General features: G+C 42.0%; 1 long non-coding RNA gene across 2 annotated transcripts in view; it reads left to right on the top strand.

The window, feature by feature from the left end:
* The window catches only part of LOC127492325 (uncharacterized), a 245,331-nt gene extending 235,545 nt beyond the window's left edge, over positions 1 to 9,786 (top strand). The window contains exons 3-4 of one of the 2 annotated variants that reach the window (XR_016214228.1): positions 1,233 to 1,329; positions 9,444 to 9,786. This is a non-coding gene — a long non-coding RNA (uncharacterized LOC127492325). The remainder of the gene's footprint in view (positions 1 to 1,232; positions 1,330 to 9,443) is intronic. The other variant, XR_016214227.1, reaches the window with a different exon arrangement.
* The last annotated feature ends 5,294 nt before the right edge of the window (positions 9,787 to 15,080 follow it).

A 15,080-nucleotide genomic window follows, 5' to 3' on the forward strand; every position in this document is an offset into this window, starting at 1 on the left:
TGTTCACCAAATTGTAGCTATTTCCTTCCCAATTTATGAAGAGCTGATATTTTTCCTTCAGTGTTGTGATGCTCAGTAACCTCAACCTTGGGAACCATGACCCTGGGATGGAATACTCAAGCATAAAAGAAACATTATCTACCACAATGTTAAGCAAAGGGGAAATGCCCTCAGATACAAGTCTTCCAGCCGTCGCAGACTAAACCTGTGTCTAAGCCAAAACGGAGGCTATGAATTGAAAGGTTTATCTTCCAAAGCTAACCTTTAAACATTCTGAAGGCCTGTGTTAGAAAACAGAACCAAGGAGCTGGATCATAGCTGTTTTCAGTATGATCTTCAAATGATAATTTCATTGCTTTGTATGTTTATTCCATTTCCTAAATCTGCTTTGTGTCTTAAACAGAGGGAATACCAAAGATAAAATCTGCCTGCATTCAAAGATCAACAATTTAATTAAATTAGGTATTTGTTAATAGAAGAATACTGGAAATTTTTGCTTGTGAAAGAGATGTGTCTAATTCACTAGTAGTTCTTGACTGGGGAGGATTTTGTTCCCTTAACCTGGGAATATTTGGCAATGTCTGGAGACATTTTTGATTGTCCTAATTGGGACAAAGGATGGTACTACTGGTATCCAGTGAGTAGAGGACAGGGCTAAATACCATACAATGCACAGACAGCCTGTCCACAGAGAAGTCAAACGTCCAGAGTATCAATAGTGCCAGGGTTGAGAAGCCATGGTGTAAGACATCACTGTGATGTAATTTACTTTAGAAATCTAGGTACAAGGTTTGGATGGAGACTGACTAACTTGGAATCCCTCTAGCCATTTAGTGAGTGAAAAAACAAGGTGAACTTGATTAGTTTGCCTATCAGTTCAAATCCATTGTGTAGACTCAGAAGCTTGGGGCTGGGATGGGAGATCTATCTGTGAGGCAGCTGCTTCTCCCTGGGTACCTACTCCAAAAGTGCTCTTTTTTCAACAATTCTACTTTGATGATAGTGCAAAAAGATGAAGAGGAACTAGGGTAAGAACCAATCCAGACAACAGGTCAAGATGACAGCTAAAGGCAGCATCCTTGTTAGGTACAATGACCACCTCTGCCCTGTTCTGCTCTGCTCCCAAGTGTGACCACCCCACCTAGCTAGAACATAAGTGACTTTCATAAATACCCACAGAAAAGTGCCAGAACATAAGTTCCTTGTTTGTCTCCACCTTCCAATACCTACAGGAGCCTGGCAGGAGAGTGGATGTTTATTGTCTATTGAATGGATGAAACAACAACAGAGGAACATGGGAACCAATCACTCAACCAGACAACCTAGCAAGTAAGATGTTTTTATAATAAACCAAGATTTCAGTGTTTTTACATTGCATAAAGCAAAGGCATAGAATTAAGATGTGAAATTTTGAAAAAGACCAAGTGAATTTTGATAAATATCGTCAAGTACAATACTGGGGTAGGAGGGGAATGCAACTTTTAAAAAGTGATTATAGGGGCAAGCATTTGGCTTAGCAGTTAAAATGTAGGTTTCAACATTTCAGAATACTCGGGTTTAGTTTAGTCCTTGCCTCCAGCTCCTGGCTCCAGTTTCCTGCTAATGCACACCCTGCAAGGCGCTGGCCATGACTCATGTAGTTGTGTTCCTGCCACCCACAGGGGTTGGCTGAGCTCCATCTCTTGACTTCAGCTTCAGCCCAGCCCCAGCCATTGTGGGCATTTCAGGAGTAAACCTACAGGTGGGCTCATTCTCTCTCTCTCTCTCTCTCACTCACTCTCACTCTCTTTCTCTCTCTCAAATCAATCAGTAAATATTTTTTAATGGTTGAGGAAAAATTTTGCAGCAGTGAGAATTACTCTACTAATAGTATGTTGAACAACATAAATGAATTTTATAGATATCATGCTGCCCAAATGAGGATGGACACCAGAAATTTCTGTGTGATAATCACATGCTTAAGGCTTCTATTCCTTGCATAGTTCAGCAGAAAGCATATTTCCATTTGTATAAAGCAGGGTGTCTTGACCTTGGCATTAGTGACATTTAGGGCTGTGCTTACATTATAAGATATTAATCAGCATCCCTAGCCTCAATTGATACCAATAGCATCCATTGCTCAGTTGTGACAGCCAATATTTTTTCCAGACATTGCCAACTGCTTTTGAATACCCTCCACACAAAGTCATCTATGGTGTAAGCAAGCATGGGTGGTAGCAGGAAGGGACCCCTGGGAAATTTCTGGGGTTGCTAGTAATACTTTTTAATCTTAGAGCTACCTAATTTTGTGGTTTCGCCTTGTTAAGAATTCATCAGTGGGTCCAGTATTTGGCCTAGTGGTTAAGTTGCCTGCATCCTATGTCCGAGTTCTTGGTTCCAGTTCCTAACCAACTTCCTGCTAATGCAGACCCTCAGATGCAGCAGGTGATGGCTCAAGTGATTGGATTCCTGACACCCACATTGGAGACCTAGATTGAGTACCTGGCTCCCAGCTTCAGCCCCAATGGAAGGGGAGGGACAAGGATATTATAGTCACTTGGGAAGTGAACCAGTGGATGGGTACTCTCCCCCCACCTCAACTTTTCAGATAGATTTTTTATGAAAAAAATTCATTGTGTCCAATATTTATGTTTGTACAATTCTTTGCGTAAAGTTTGCTTGTAAGAAAAAGAATGAGGATATAAGAATAGAGAAAAGGTATATCAAACAGTTGATGAGGCAAAGGGTGTGTGCTGGTGGAAGAATTTGTACAATATTCCAACATTTTCCAGTGGTAGAGGATCATTTCTCAGCATCTGTTGTTATTTCCAAAGTTTAGGTAAGAATTTATGAAATGTTTAGTGAACAAGGACTTTCCTACCTCATTGCAGAGTCAGAAAAATCATGGAAAAATAAAACGTGTGACCTACAGAGTTCTGGGGTAGTCTGTCCTCTAGCATATGGCCTGTAAGGTGGAGTTTCACACACATTTACAGATTACATTGTTAAGATTATCATGAAAGAGTTCCGTTTGTCGAATTTCCCTTCCTTGCTATGGTAACCGTCAGGTTCTTGGACTGCTGTTGTCCCACTTGTTCTCAGTGAGTCATTGCTGTGACTGAAAAAGGATCCTTTGAAATGTTTCTCCACCTATACTGGGACTCTTGAACTTGTCTGGGCCCAAAAATTCTATTGAAATGACTTCTGGTGGCCTTGTCAGTTCCTTTTCTTATGTTCGAATTATGCTTTATCTTACACTGTTTTAAATAAATACAGCTTGGAGACAACTTTGCACTTTCAGGAGTATCTTGGCAATGTGGTGATTTTAATTTAAGCTATCTGACATGAAGCCCATTGTTTTAATATCTCTGCTAAGAGAAAAACAAAGACCAGATTCGTGGTGCTTAGCTAAGGGATTGGAATATGCTCAGGACATTATTTTTCAGGCATTCCCTAAAGGGAAATTCTCTCAACTTCCCCACCCATTGTTTATCCATTTTCAAATCAAGTTCTATAACGTGGTGCCTGACCTGAAGGACATATGTGTCATAAACATGTGAACCTAATGTCCATTTTGTCAGAGGTTTCTAGGGAGCTAATGAAAAGTCACCTTGTGAGCTGTTCTTGCAGGGATGGAAACTAGACCGTAAGTGCTCAGGGCCCATTTTGTCTAACTTCCCCCCAGCTTCGGAGCTGGGCATAGCCAGAGTCCTTGCTCTGGGCTTCCAGGAGATGGCACATGATCCACTGGTCTTTTGTTCTCTTGAGGTGCAATGTTGTCTCCCTTTTTTGATAGCAAATTAAATCCAAATTCATGGAGTCAGTGAGATGCTGGGGGAAAGAAACATGCCCCAGAGTTTCCCTGTCAAAAAGAAAAGATGGGGGTCAGTGTTGTGGTTCAGTGGGTAAAGCTGTCACTTTCAGTACCAGCATCCTATATAGGAGCTCTGGTTCAAGTCCCAGCTTCTCCACTTCTGATCCAGTTACCTACTAATGCACCTGGGAAAAGCAACAGAAAATAGCCCAACTGCTTGGTCCCCTACCACCCAAGTGAGAGACCTGGATAGTCTTCCAGGCTCCTGGCTTTAGCTGTTGCAGTCATTTGGAGAGTGAGCCAGTGGATGGAAGATGTCTCTCTCCCTCTCTCCCTCTCTCTCTCTCTCCCTCTCTCCCTCTCTCTCTCTCTCCCTCTCTCCCTCTCTCCCTCTCTCCCTCTCTCTCTGAAACTCTGCCTTTCAAATAAATAAAATCAACCTTTTTTTCTTGTAAGAAAAGATGGAATTTCTTAACTTCACACAAAACTGCGGCCTATGAATATTAGAAGGGTGATGGGAAATGTGTCCCAAGACATCGTCTTTCCTTTAGGTAAAAATATGTATTAAACCAGTGAAACAGCAGCTACTATTTTATCTTCTGGCATGAGTTCATAAACTACTGCCAAAGGGCCAAATATGGCCAAGCTCATATAATTATCTGTTGTCCATTGCTGCTCTGAGATAGGGTGTCGCAGTTGAGTAGTTGAGTAGTTATAACAGAGATCTCAGGGTCACAAAGCCAAAGGTAGTTACTGTCTGGTCTTTTACTGAAAAGGTTTGCCAATCCTATGCCATTACTAAAAAGTTTCATGGTACATACTAGTTTTATTGGTTTTCAGAATTGTATTATTATTTTTCGCTTTTACGCTTAGGAGGAAAACCTCCTGATATATACCTGCCTATTGGTTTCCCCTTGTGATATATTTGTTGTGACAGGGAATTTTTTTCCCATCTCATCACCTTCAATCAATCAATCTCTTTCCTCCTCCTTCTCTCCCTCCCTCCCCCAAATTTTCTTGTTTCTCTCCACTCTCTTTCTTCCCAATGTCCCATCCCCTTCATTCCCACTTCTCTGTACCCCCAGGAAAGAGAAAGGGTATTTGTTTGTTTATATTTGAGAATCAGAGAGAGAGAGAGAGAGAGAGAGGAAGGAATCCATCCACTGGTTCACTCCCCAAATTCTTATAATGGCTGGGATTGGCCCAGATCAAACCCAAAAGTTAGGAACTCCATCTAGGTCTCCCACATGTGAATTTTTTAATTATCACCAACTATTTTAATTATCAACACTGTCTCTCAGGGTGCACATTAAGCAGGAAGTTTGAATCAAGAACCGGAGCTAGAAATTAAAGCCAGGTACTCCAGTGTGAAACTCAGGTGTCCTCACCTGTGTTGTAACCAGTAGGCCAAACATGTGCCCCAGAAAGGATTTTGGGGTAAAACAGAAATAAAACAAAGACACAATAACATCATAAAACACAACAGGTTTAGGTAAAAGATTATCCTTGTTGTCCACAAATATATTTGTCTTGGAAGATGCTTCAATCTCAAGGCTCTGAAAGGCACAGGCTTGCACTGAATCAGAATATCTTGAGGGGCCAGCGCTGTGGTACAGCAGGTAAAGCCATCATCTGCAGTGCCAGCATTTCATTTGGGCCTAATTGCAGGGGAAAGCAGCAGAAGATGGCCCAAGTGCTTGGGCCCCTGCACCCATGTAGGAGACCGGGAAGAAGCTTCTGGCTCCTGGCTTCGGCCTGGCCCAGCCCTGGCTGTTTTAGCCATTTGGGAAATGAACCAGTAGATGAAAACCTGTCTTTCTATCTCTTCTCTTCTTCTCTTTTCTTTCTCTCTCTCTCTCTCTCTCTTTCTCTCTTTCTCATTCTGTAACTCTGACTTTCACCCAAATACATAAATTTCAAAAACAATAGTATCTTGAGTGAGCACAAGGATCTGCAGTTTTCCCAAACCTATTACGCTTTGAGACCACTCCCGAGATTAGACAAGATCTCCAAACTCTACCAGTGGCCCACTTTCCATCCCTCTCTCTGCCTTTACAGTGCTAGCAGTGTCTATGTTGAGAGGTCATAACAACTCATTTTTCCTATCAACTGTGTGCAGTTTCCATTGTCCTGGTCACCAGCTTCTCAAGGGTTGAAGATCTTTTACAGGGCCTGGAGCTCTTTCATGGATTAGAACAAATAGCTGACCAGATGCATTGAAACAGCTTAGATGTGCTTTTTGCTGAGATATGCCAGGAATAGGAGGTCTGGGCATATTAAAAAGAGTCTGGCTTGGAACTGTGCATGTAAGGATCTAATACCTGGAGGCAATTAAGACTGTGATGATGCGAGACAAACAGCAGTAGAATCCTGCAGACTACGTACCCCATTTTTATAAGGGAAATCTCAGTTCAAGCAGATATTGCCCCAAACTGATCATATAATTAAAATATTTTTGAATAATTTGTAAATATGTGGTTTCCACTCTGATACCTAGCTCCATTTTAGAATTTATAGTTGGCCCTAGACTCCTACAGTGTCCCCCAGTGGGCAAAAGACTTTCACCTTACCAGTTTGCCAATAAAGTTAAACACAGTTACCTTTTTTTGTACCCCTGTTGCTTAGTATTTGGGAATATTTTTCACTGGGGGCTTTATCGCCGATGTATTACAGTTGCCTGTGTATAATCCCTGTCACCAGCAAGAATGGGAGATCTTTGAGGACAATGACTTCTTTGACTTTATGTCACCTCATCTCATTTCTGACACTCACCGTGGTTAATATCAAATGGATGCATCACTTAGTTCATTAATCAAAAGAAAAAAAAGAAAAGCTGTCCTTTGTCTTGTGAGGCCCATATGAAACAATAGCTGGCCAACTTGGAGAATTTGCTTGTATTCAGGCAATAGAGATGGAGACCATTCTCTCAGTCTAGGGGGCTGTCAGCAGTGGTTGGTGGAGGGGTGGTATGCACAGCTGCTTGAAATTTTGCTTGTGTGGCAATGGCTTTGAGCCAAGATACTGCACTTTTTGCGAATTCAGCCCCATAAACAACATTTTCTAGACCAAAGCTCTCTGCTCACTCAGATCCTGCCCGCCATTCTGACTACATGTGTCTCGGTCACGTCACTCTCTGGATTGAAAAAAATGCAAGATCTTGGGCAAGATGAAAGGACATCTTTAAGCAAGATGGCTTCACATCTTGGCTTCACAATGGTCATGAGAGTTACATGGAAATCATTTTAGGTCCTTTGTTTCCCCTTTGAGTACCAAAACTCATATCAAGTCATGCAGGTTTAGTGGTGGTGATATTAAAAGAGCAGTGTATTTTCAAATGAACACGTGGAAGAAAGCATTCTCTTCTTTCTGGAACCTGGCTCCTTTCCCCCAGTCCAGTGGCTGCGTGACTGAGCCACACTCATTCCCATCTGTTTTGCAGCTGCTGAGCCAAAGAAGGATGCTGGGATGTTTTCTAACACTGGGGCTGCACCAGGCCTGTGTGGCTTGCACATTGCTTTTGGCTCATTTCTGTAAGCACTCAGCCTATTTTCAAGTAAGCCCCTGAGATTTCTTTTTTCAAAGAAAAACATTCTCCACATTCCCATCTTCATTTGGGCATAAAGATGGGATAGTTCCCTTTGTCTCTAAGCCTAGTGTTTTTGTTCAGGTTGACAAATGTCTATTGAGCACCTACCACATGGCCAGACACTGCATTATGGGATGTCGAAAGCCTGATGCTGATGAGAGCATAATCCTTGCATTCAGTGAGCTCGTGACCTATCAAAGTGGACATACCATGAACAATTCATCATAAACCAATAAATAAATACCTGTAATTTATAAATACCAAAGTGCAATAGATGATAGAATAATTCCATTTGGAGGTGCAAGGAAGCTTCTTTTTGAAGATGAATTCAAATTGAGGTTTTAGAGGATGAATACAAATTTTATTAGGTAACATAATGATAACAACAGTGTATATTTAGATATTTTATTATGTGACATGATAATTTATGTCCCTATCTAATACCATTTATTGAGCATGTATTAGGAGGTAAGCATTCTGTGGTAAGCATATATCAGCTCATTTATTTCTGACTATAATGGCCATACTAATAACAATAACACTTCTTTATTTTTAACAATAACACTTCTAATACATGGTACACAGTAGTATAAGTAATTCATATATGGACACAGAAGAAATGAGATAGAATCTCTGAACTTCTGTTTTCACAATTCTGGTGATCGCTGCTCTGAAAACAACCAAGAGAAAAGATATTAGACATTTTCCATGAGTTCTAGATTTCTACTGTGTGTGAACTATGCTTAGTAAATAGAAAAGAGGCCGGCGCCACGACTCAATGGGCTAATCCTCCACCTGCGGTGACAGCACCCCAGGTTCTAGTCCCATTTGGGGTGCCGGATTCTGTCCCGGTCGCTTCTCCTCCTGTCCAGCTCTCTGCCGTGGCCTGGGAGTGCAGTGGAGGATGGCCCAAGTCCTTGGGCCCTGCACCCCATAGGAGACCAGGATAAGTACCTGACTCCTGCCATCGGATCAGTGCGGTGCACTGGCCGCAGTGCACCAGCCGCAGCGGCCATTGGAGGGTGAACCAACAGCAAAGGAAGACCTTTCTCTCTGTCTCTCTCTCTCTCACTGTCCACTCTGCGTGTCAAAAAAAAAAAAAAAAAAAAGGAAAACAAACATTTTTAAAACATCGTTTCTCGGTTTGAGCTTTTTCTCCCCATTTTGGGTTCCATAACAGTCCTTCATTCATCACTTTTGCTTGCTATTCTTCAGAATTATCCTGTACATCAAAATCTCAGGGTCACTTACCATCCCAAGAATTTGGGAGGACATTTCGTACTGTGTGGTCAATATACAGCTTAGGGGCATCCTTGGCCCCTTCATGACTCGCAGTTCTGTGGTTCCCCAGGAAGTGCATTGTAGAAAGAGAAAGGCAGTAGCTTTGGGAGTTAATGCTCTAAGTATTAATTGAGGTTCTTAAATGTGAGCTCTCATAGCAGGCTCCAGACTCCCCCTGGAATGAAATTATATTGAACATTTAACATTTTTCAGAGTTCACCTTCCACTTTAAAGAAGAGGGAGAAAATTGTTTTGGCAATGCAGATGTCTATTAGTATTTAAAGCAAGAATAATAAAACCATATCTTTATATATAAAAAAAGAGCTTTTAAAAAAAAGACAAAGAAAACAGCTCCCAGAGAAGTAATTTTTCAATCTTCTTGATTTGTTTAGTGGGAAATTGCTTTCCAATTTATTATAATTTGAAAAGACAATGAATTCTTCATTCAGAATTAATATAAAAATGACAAAATGCATCTTGCTTGTCTCAGAATTTACAACCTGTTTGGATAAAGCATTTTGAGCCATGGATCACCACTAAAACCCAAGACTTAGTGAGGACTGGTAATGCGTTCCATATGGTTTTCCTAAATGATAATTATAGCTTATTTTGAACTACAAATTATATACACGAAAAATGTTAATTTAATTTAGGGTTACCGACTGGATTTTTTTTTCTAAAAGCAGGTGTAATAGGAATTACATCTTCTGAATATTGTCAGTAATGGTAGACATGATGAATTGGTATAACCAAATTACTTCTAAATTTGACTTTATTTTGCAGATTCTCCTTGCAAATGTTCAGTCTGGTATGCATTCTCTGCGATTTATCCTGAACAGCTCAAACATTAATGAAGAAAATCAGAATAAATGCCTCTCCTGGACTCTCCAGTATGGCTGTTGACATAGACTACCTAGGAGAGGAGAGTATAAAACAGTCTGCATGTCTCTTCATTCAAGTTCACAATCAATCAGTGTTATATCAATAACATTAATATTTATTGAAGTTGAAATTAACTGTAACTTCTGCCTGAAAAGTATTTACTTACGGGCTTTCAGTTAGTTTCTATAATGAAATATGGCAATGAATTAGCCATGATAGTCTGGAGAAATATGCCTAATAAAAAAAGTTCATTTCTAGAAGCCAAGTTCTTCTCGTATTTATTTCAGTGTATCTGGCTCTTTCCCACCTCATCCTCCAAAACTGCCTTTTTTGGAAGCCCATTGCTGTTTTCAGTTAGAAAGGAAAATAGTTTGGACGATTTTTAATTAGCCTTCTGATTTTCAAGGTGTCAGGAACCATTCAAATTCTGATGAATGGCTCTCAATGGTGAGTCTTTAGAAAGGTGGAGGAGTATACCATGGTTAGGGACTGAAACTGGAGCCACATAGCTTGAGTGCAACCTGGCTTCCCAGACTTACTCTGCCTAAGAAAGCCACTCAGGGTGAGCCTCTACCTCTTTGTCTGTCAAATGTACGTAATAATAATAACACTTCTGCCATTGATATGGAAGCACCGTTGTGTCTGGGACCTAGAAATAATCTTTAAGTGTTTGTTGTACCATTGTAACAGCAACATCAAAAAAAACTCAAAAATTAAACAAAAAACCTCTTATTTTTAAAATATAGTTCTCTAGGCCCATACCTTGAGAGATTGCAGTTTATTAAATGTTGATCAGGGTACACATATCAGCAGTTTGACAAACATCCCAGTTGGTCTTGGATCACACTTCAAGAAAAACCAATGTGTTCCAAGCCGCTTATTTGGAAAATGATAAAAATTAGTCCAAGAGCATACAAAAAGCCTTTCTCAAAGTCACACAGCTAGGTAGGGACCCACCTGATAGAGACCTTAGCTCTCCCAACTCCCGTCCAGTGGGCTCTCCGCTGTGGCAAGCTCCACATTGTGAGCACTGCAGGGTGGAGAACCTTTTTTCCTGACAAGGGCCATTCGGATATTTGTCATATCATTCGTGAGCCATACCAAATTATCAACTTAAAAATTAACTTGCTATAGATTTATTATTGAATTTTGAGTCCCGCCTGCAGTTGCTTTGAAAGGGCTAGATTAAATGATTTCATGGAACTTATTCAACCTGTGGGCCAGCCATTCCCACTGCTGTGAGGTCCTGCGCCAGAAGGACACATCAGAAACATCTGGAAAGCCTTTTCAACTCACACCCAAGCCCCCATCCAGACTTGTGACCACAAGTGGCAGATCTCAGCCCTGAGCCCAGCTTCCCTGATTGTCCCCCAGCACAGGCAGGCGTACCTGTGAGCTTCCCATGCTCCTCTCAGGCTGGAACACAGAGCACACGATGTAACTCATGCTGGAGTCATTGTTCTCTCTTAACCATCCTTCTACATCATGACGGTAGCATAGGAATTCAAGTTATTAGCTATAAGTACCTTTTTTTTTTTTTTTTGGCTTATTTCTTCTAAAACTAGCATTAGGCACTAATTCAGCAAAGCATTTGGCTACCCTTCCTTGTTCTCCAGGAACCTTTAATATACAGTTTGGGCTAATCCAGTGATTCTCAACTATGGATGCTTTTGCCATCCAAGGAATACTTGGCAACATCTGCACACACTTTTGGTTGCCACAGCTGTGAAGCGGTGCTCCTGGCATCCATTGAGTAGAGGCCAGAGCTACTGTTGAACATTGGACCATCCCCAGGAAGGCCTTATAACAAAGGATTGTTTGGTGTAAAGCGTCGTTACTACCAAGGTGAAGAAACTGGAGGCTAATCAGTGGGAAAGAGAACTCAGAAAAGGGGCTTGTTTCAGAGAGCTGAGAGACACTTGTAGAGGGGAAAATTCACGAGGGAAGGGAAGGAGTAAGCAGCTATGTGAGTGGTCCTAGACAAGACCAGCACAACCACCTCTCCTACCCAGACTGAAAACCTACCACACTGGGGAAATGAAAAGTCACTGCTCTTTGAGGGTGGTTTGTTTTTCAGCACTTGGTATCTGAAAATTTCCCCTGTACCCCCAAGGTACATGTCTTTTTTTTTAAAGACTTTTCTTTATTTCGAAGTTAGAGAGAAAGACACACACACACACACACAGAGAGAGAGAGAGAGAGAGAGAGAGAGAGAGAGCTTCCATCTGCTGGTTTCCTTCCCAAGTGGCTGCAATGACCAGGGCTGCAAAGACCAGGAACCAGGAGTGTTATCCAGGTCTCCCACATGGATAGCAGGGGCCCAAGCACTTGAACCATCCTCCATGGCTTTCCCAGGCCCATTAGCAAGGAACTGGATCATGAGTAGAGTAGCTGAGACAGGAATCAGCGCCTGTATGGGATGTCGGCACCACAGGCGGCAGCTTTACCCACTAAGCCACAATGCCAGCCCCAGGATCAAATGTCTTTAGCCAAGAGTGGCTTACATAAGAGGCCAAGGTAGCTGTACCCTCCTCCTTCTCCTGGGCCCGCAGCCCAATGGGGGCCTAGTTAGCAAAATTGTGATGTCAATGAAATGTGTTTGCCTCTTTATTCATTCTCATTAAGCATTGTTCTTTCCCCTTCCAGGGGCTCTCTCCTCCCCTACAGACACTTAAAAGATACCCCAACCTCAGCTCATGCCTACCAGCCTTCCACCAGGCAGGCTCCGTACTTCAAGAGGCTGCCTCCTCCTTCTAGCCCCCCAAAACTTCTCTGTCCTAAATGCCATGCTCCCACCTTGCTGTGATGGGGGAACTATCCAGCTCTTTTAATTTACTAAGGCTGTCATTGCTGGTGAAATACTTCTACAATGTTTATTAATAATGTTGTTAGAATCCTGTGTACTTTGGGCATATATCACTCTAACTTTATCCAGACGAGGGTGGGGCAACACAGGAGGAACAAGAATTTGAGGAGTGAAATGATTCACCCATAGTCACAGAGCTGCAAAACCAGAGCTCAAAATTTTCAAACTCTAAGCATGGTGTGTTTTTTTTTCTTTCAGTATTTAACATTACTTGATCTATAGGTGTAACCTATGCAATTTCAGAAACTGTGCCAGGAAAAGGAGAAAAATAGTGGGAACATGTTGTCATCCAGTAGATATCTACTGAGTTCTTATTGTCTGTAAGGCATTGTCCTAGCCAAAGAGAACTACACATAAGAATCAGTGTGGAGGCAGGCCTTGTGGCACCAGTAGATTACGTCACCACTTGTGATGCCCACATGCAATATCAGACTGCTAGGTCGAGTCCTGGCTACCCTGCACACTTCAGATCCAACTTCCTGATAATGCACCTGGGAGGCAGTGGATGACAGCACAAGTGTTGGAGTTCTTGCCCTCCGTGTGGAAGACCAGGATGGAGTTCCTGTCTCCTGGCCTCAGCCTGGCCTGGCCTTGGCTGTCGTGGGCCTTTGGGGAGTCAACCAGCTTATGGAAGATTCTCTCTCTTTCGCTCTCACTCTCACTCTCGCTCTCACTCTCTGTCATTCTGACTTTCAAATACATAAATCCTTTATAAAAATCGTTCAGGATTTTTAAGCAAGTAAGCATATGTCTCCTCCTCCCCCCCCACCCCACCCCGAAAGATCACTCCCCCGCTAGCCTAGGAGGGGAAATTTGAAGGTCTGCAGCTGGGAGTACTTAAGCTCCAGAACTAAGTAAGGCAGGTTGCAGACTGAGAACACATAACATTCGCAGAATGGTGGGAGATGGCGGTTAAAACTTCTTGTCTCTGATGACAAAGGATAAGCACCCTTCATTATGTTTCAGCAGAGTAAGTCTGGCCCTGGAATCAAAAAGAAGTGGATTTGGATCCCCGTTCTATCCTTTAATGGCCATATAACTTTGGGAAAAATACTGTACCTTCCAAGTCTCGATTTCCTCAAATATATGGAAATCATGACGACACTACCTTCGGGAAGCTGTTGTGTTGCAGGTCATCCCATAGGCAGCGCACTAATCCTTCTGCTCGGGATATCTGAAACATCCTCTAACAGGCACTTACTATTCCATGTTATTGATCTGCTTGCTCTCTTGAATATTCTCCCCACTTGCAAGCTTTGCCTGTGTGCCCCTATTTCTCTTTTCCTTTGCGTCCATTTGTACAGTGACACTGAAGTGTGTTTAAACAATGGATCACTGGGGGAGGAGGGGTGTGAGAAAACTTTATAAATATGATCATGGATGTCCTCAACGTGCATGCATTTTATGTAATAGTTTGGCTATTATTTTAAGATGTCTTACTGAGTGTTCCACATTACCCTTGGGACTGGGTGACACATATTTTGATTTAAGGAATTCAATTATCTAAGAAATTTGGGACATCTCAGGTTCCACAAATTTGCTTCAAGGTATTAGCCTGTTAAAGGGGGAAAGTAGCAAGCATATTCCTTCCCACTACAAAGTCCTCAGAAATATCAAAGTTTTACTCAAAGTTTGAATTGAGTCATACATCAAGAAAAACACATTGCATTCCTTTGACACAAGACAAATGCCATATGTTAAGTTTATTTTTAAATGGTGGATAAGAACAGGGAGACCATGTTCTAGTCTGAGAAAATATTGATGCCATGGTGTTGATGAGGCAGGTTATGGTTTAATTCATACCTGCGGATTAGAGAATGAAAAATGAGCCCACACCCTCGGCCTGACATCTGTGTAAATGGTGCATAGGGATGGAGGCCTGTCTGCCTGCCTTAACATTCTTGGGATAAAGTAAATACTGAAGGGCTTGACGCCTTGCCTAAGCCTAACAAAGCTGGCCCAGCTGGTGCCCAGATGCATGCATTGAAGGTCCTAGAGGCTGGGAGACAGGGAAGAAGCCAGGAGATGCCTTGGAATTAGCAGAGTTGGGAGAAATAATGCGAAATGCCTGCTCTTACCCAGAATTGTCTTTATGTGCAGTTCAAAGTGAATCAAATGGGAGTTTGGGAGCGTCCCTCCGCCTAGCCTCTCTGGCCATCCTGCCAGTCCGCTCTTCATTCTGTACCCCTTCCTCCTCTCAGTGTTCACAAGGATAAGATCACAAGGGCAGTCTGGAAGTTTCTTTTAAACCTAAATATGCACACGCCCTGTTCCTCAGCTGTTCCCCCTGTGGTACTCTGTCCCACCTGAACTTGGGCAAGGAGATTTGGTAGCACATTCCTCAGAGCAAGCAACTGGAAACAAGCTGAATGCTCAGCCACAAATGAAAAAAGGCAGGATCATTTTGTATCGGCTCTGAGATTTCTCTTTGTAAAACAGGTTCAGTGTTGGCTACTTATTTCCTAGAGCTCCTGGAGGACTGAGTACGAAGACTTCACAACCAGCAGTTTTTACATCACAGCAGCTATTATTATTGTTCTCACTAGTACTACTCTTACGTGGAATACTATGCAATCATTAAGAGGAATGACTTATGTCCTGTAGTAACAATGATTTTAAAGGCAAAAAAATTTAAGTGTAAAATCATGAGTTGCATGTACCATATGTAATAG

Source organism: Oryctolagus cuniculus, chromosome 10 (genome assembly GCF_051225735.1).
Source record: "Oryctolagus cuniculus isolate XC-2025 breed Fujian yellow rabbit chromosome 10, ASM5122573v1, whole genome shotgun sequence".
Taxonomy (NCBI): Eukaryota; Metazoa; Chordata; class Mammalia; order Lagomorpha; family Leporidae; genus Oryctolagus; species Oryctolagus cuniculus.